A 5,321-nucleotide genomic window follows, 5' to 3' on the forward strand; every position below is an offset into this window, starting at 1 on the left:
AAAAAAAAAAAAAAAAAAAAAAAAAAATCTTTGAGACAATATCAAATTACCTAAAATAGATGCAATTTCAATTCCAGAAGCAGATGAGAGAAATGGGGGTGACCAAAAAAATTTTTTTGAAGAAATAATGTCTGAAATTTCAGAGGGAAAAAAGAAACATCACATGAGACAAATAGAACACAGAGACCAAGATGGTAGATTTAAGTCCAACAATGACAATAATAAAAATAATTGGTAAAAACAGTCCAAATAAAAAGCAATACTGTCACACTTGATAGAAAAACAACCCCCAGCTATTTTCTGTCTGCAAGAAATGCCCTTTAAATGTAAAAATAGAGACAAATTAAATTTGACAGGTGAAATAAGATATACCATGCCAACACCAAGCAAAGGAAAGCTGGAATAGAGATATAAATATCAGATGAAGTCCATTTCAGTAAAAGGAATATTATGAGAGATAAGAAAGGAAATTTCACAATAATAAAGGAATCAATTCATTAAGTGAACATAAAAATTCTAAATGCATATGAAACTAATAACAGGGCTTTGAATATACAATGCAAAAACTGACAGAACTAAAAGAAATAGACAAATCTATAATTTTTCAATACTGCACTCTCAGTAATTGATAGAAACGACAGGCAGACACAAAATCAGGGAGAACACGGAAGATCTGAACTGCACCATTAAACAAGTTGCTCTAGTCAATGATTATAGAACAACTCATATTCACTAAGCCATGAGATATCTATCCTACCATACAGAAATTACCCATATCAAGAAAAAAAGAGAAAGGACATTACTACTGATCCTACAGACATTCAAATGATAATAAAAGAATATTATGAATAATTTTATACATATACATTTCAAAACTAAAATGAAATAGGAACATTCGTTGAAAGACACAACAACCAAAGCTCACTTAAGAATAAATAGATAACCTGAACGGCCCTATATCTAATTAAAAATTGAATTTGTAGTTAAGAATGTTCTCACAAAGAAAATTCCAAGCCCAGATGACTTCTCTGGTGAATTCTACAAAGATTTAAGGAAGAAATAATGCCAATTCTACACAAACTCTTCCAGAAATTCCAGGTGTGAAAATTCTTTCCAACTCATTCCATAAAGTTATAGGAAAAAAAAGAAAAAAAGACCAATATTCCTCAAGAAACAAATGCAAATTTTTTTAAATATTAGCAAAACAAATCCAACCATAGTTCAACCATATATAAAAAGGAAAACATGTCATGAATAAGTAGAGTTTATCCCAGGCCAAAGGAACAATACAAATGGAAAAGTATGTATCCTATACCACATACAAAAATCATCTCAAGATGAATTAAGGGTTTAAATACAAAAAAGAAAACTTTAAAATTCATGGTAGAAAATAAAAGAAAATGATTTAGACCTTCAAATAGGGAAAGATTTCTTGTATAAGACATTTTCTTAAAAAGCATCTGCTACAAACATTGATAAATTATATTAAAATTAGTATATATTGTTCATCAAAAGATATCTTCAAGAAAATGAAGAGTAAAGTAAAGTGGAGATAAGATATTTGCAATACACATATAATTAGTCTCAAAAATATAAAGAGTTTCTACCAATCAATAAGAAAAAACACATAAAATTAGAAAAAATAACAAAAGAAACCTTAAAACATTTGCCAGGAGCAGAAACACATACAGCCAGTAAATATATGAGGAAATGTTCAGCATCATTAGTAAATAAAACCCAACTCACACTCACTAAGCCATGAGACAGTTTATTATCTTACACAACAAGAAAGTCATGTGTAGTGTGGGCCTCAGGCAGACCACACACAAGTTCAACTTCCCTTCTCTGTGCTCTCCAGGTGCCTCCCTCCTCCTTACTTCTACTCCATCCTTCCCATAAGAAAAGATACTCTTTCTTCCGCATGACTCTTTTCAGGAGTAAGAAAATCTTTGTTCCCTTTATATCTTATTGGCCAGGATTGAGTCATTTGCTCCTTCCTGATCAAATTGCTAGAAGGGGAGTGAGAGTACCATGCTTGGTTTAGACTTATGACTCAAGGAGTTGTGGAGTCAACAGCACATCCCCTACACAAGGGACTGCAAAGAGTTATATATGGCTGTAGCATAGCACAAACAGAATGAGGTAGTAAATGGCAATAGTTGAGGCACTGGAAGCTAAAGGAGAGAGAGACTGTTTCCAGAAGGACTGTGGTCAAAAGTGTCAAACACTACAGAGAGGTTACTTGAAGGAACTTGTCAAAGTGCCCATTGAAATTACTTTCGGAAGATTACTGGGGCTCTGAGAGGGTAGTTTTAGTCATGATGGGTGAAGTCAGGTTTTAGAGGCTTGAAGACTAAGTGAGAGATGAAGATGGAAAGATCACAAGTGTAGATATTCTTACAAGAAGTTAGATGGTAAACGGGGAGAGACAAGGGTTGACAGCAACACCCTGGTTACCAAGTGCTGTGAGAGAGGAATCAGTCAACCTGGGCTGGTCCTAGTTAATAATATGGTATTGCATATGAGCATTGGTAAGAGTAAATCTTAAAAGTTCTCAGCACAAGAAAAAAAAATTGTAACTATGTATGGTGACAAATGTTAACTAGACTAATTGTGGTGATCATTTTGCAATGTATACAAATGTTGAATCATTACGTTGTATACCTGAAACAAACATAATGCTATGTGTCGATTACACCTTAAGTTTAAAATTCTTTTAAAATATAGGAAATAAATTTTAAAAGAAAGGAAGAAAGAAAAAGACCCCAAAACAACGGACCCCAGGGCAAGAGACCCCTGGAGCCAAGTAGGGCCACAATCTCTTGCTTGACACCATCTTTCCCACCCCCCACCCCCATTATGGTCCTGCCTGGCTCTGTGACAGCAGAGTTATCCACAGCTTCTAGAACGGAGCCTGGGAGGTACTCGATGATGACTGTTAACTACTTTCTTGGCTTAAAAGTGATTATGGAGACAGAGGGGCTTTCCTATTCCTGTCAGCATGGTCAGGTCCTCATTCGTGGACCAGGTCCAGTTCTGAGAGTCACAGCTGAGAAGAGAAGCAGGGCACATGGCCAGGGCACACAAAGGAGACCATGATTAAAGGGTTGGAAAAGAGAGCCTGTGAGGCAGGTTTTAAGGAACTGGATTTTTTCCTGGAAAAAAAGAGGCTAGAGGATGACTCAATTGTCATCTTAAGTGTCTGAGGGGTAATTATGATGGGAGTGATACCCAGCTCCTCTCCATCCCAAACCCACCCGAGGAGCCATATTTATCCTGTGGCAGGAGGGAGGCAGCCGAACAATACGGAGCATTTCACTTTAGTAAAAAATGACGTTCACAGAAGCCTCCATCTGCCTCAGGCCATCACGAGGGTCAGGCTAGACTTTCTGTCTAAAACTCAAAAAATAAACTGGGTGACTGCTTGAATTTTTCTCCAACTTTAATTCTTAATGTCCTCCTCTACCATATTCTTTTTTATTTCTGTAGGCTTATCAGAACAAAGTTAGCAAAAGCTTTCTCCAATGAGGAAACATGGTATGAATCACTTAAAATTCTCTTTAGCAGCATCTATCCTTGAAGTAACCACAGTAAAAAATATATGTATACTCTTTCTAAGCAGACAATTAGAACACAGCTGGGAAAATATTTAAGATTTTTTTCCCCTCAAGTTAGTGTCTTACCAGTCAAATTGCTATGGGTATAGTTTGCTCAACAGACTCGAGAATCATTTGGAGGTCTAACTCAAGCACAGGGCTTACAAAAAATATTCCCTAGATCATCCATTCTTAGTTGCTTTTATTTAAAGATAACGGCAGGGATTTCCCAGGTGGCGCCGTGGGTAAGAGTCAGCCTGCCAATGCAGGGGACACGGGTTCTGGCCCTGGTCCAGGAGGATCCCACATGCCGCAGAGCAACTGAGCCCCAGCGCCACAGCTACTGAAGCCCGCGTGCCTAGAGCAGGTGCTCCGCAACAAAAGAAGGCATGGCAATGAGAAGCCCGCGCACCGCAATGAAGAGTAGCCCCTGTTCACCACAACTAGAGAAAGCCCGTGTGCAGCAACGAAGACCCAACGCAGCCAAAAATAAAAAATAAATTTAAAAAAAAAGATAATGGCAGGTTTTCATGTCTCTGCTTCTTGTGAATTCTGTGTCTATACAGAGGAGCTGGAGGAATTTCTCAGGGTGTCAAAACTACTGAATGACACTTGGTACAATAAATTAGAAAACAGACTCTGGTCAATAAACAGCAGAGTAACAATAGCTACCCGTTGTGTGAGGCTAGTGGGTGCCATGTGCTTTTCCTGTTAATCTGCATAATGGCCCTGTGAGGGAGGTATCAGTATCCTCATCTGACAGATCAGAACACAGACTCAGAGAGACTTGCTCAAGGTCATGTAGCTAGCAAGTGGTGACATCCAGATTCAAATCCAAGTCTGCCTGACTCCACAGTCTGTTGTTTTCATGCTGCTGCCCTGCTCCTGGTGTAGGAATTTGCTGTTTGGATGGGCTAGCCTCTAGGACCATGCAATTTAAGAGGTTGTTTGGGTCCATTTCCTGATTTCATTATTTTGCTGAGAGCTCATTAGCTCCCAAGGTCGATGAAATCAATGGTTGACAGGGACATCGTAATTAAACAGCTTCACCACCTTTCTGCAGTTCCATTTCCCACCCTCTCCATGAAATAATCTGTTGAATTTTTTTGGCCTGCAACTTTTAAAAACATTTTATTTTTTTATTGAGGTAAAATTGGTATATAACATGGTATAAGTTTTGGGTGTACAACATTATATAATTCGACATCTGTATACACTACAAAGTGATCACCACCAAAGGTCAAGTTACCATCCGTCACCATACAACTGACCCTGCAGCTTAAAGTCTTCAGAGCTATGGCTTCTTAATTCCCACAGGTAAGCACAGTCCTTCCTCAAGATTCTTTAGGTAGTCCTGGCTCTAAAGTAGTGTTCCTTAAGGAGTGGTCCATGGACCTTCTACAATAGCACCTGGGCTATTGGCTAAAAACATAAATGCCTGGGCCTTACCATTGATCTACTGAATCAAAATCTCTGGGGGTAATCTGAATATTTAACAAGTATTTAATCTAAATATTTAACAAATATTTATACATGCTAAAATTTGAGATGTATTGCTCCTAAAGCAATGTGGTTCTTAACCTTGGGTGCACATTGTAATCACCTGGGGAATTTATGTCCGTGTTCCCCTTCCAGAGATTCTGATTTGTCTGGCATGTGGCCATGGGCAGATTTTTTAAGAGCTCCCCAGGGGATTCTTAGATACAAGCAAGACTGAGGATCACT

Source organism: Lipotes vexillifer, unplaced genomic scaffold (assembly GCF_000442215.2).
Source record: "Lipotes vexillifer unplaced genomic scaffold, Lipotes_vexillifer_v1.1 scaffold903, whole genome shotgun sequence".
NCBI classification, from domain to species: Eukaryota; Metazoa; Chordata; class Mammalia; order Artiodactyla; family Lipotidae; genus Lipotes; species Lipotes vexillifer.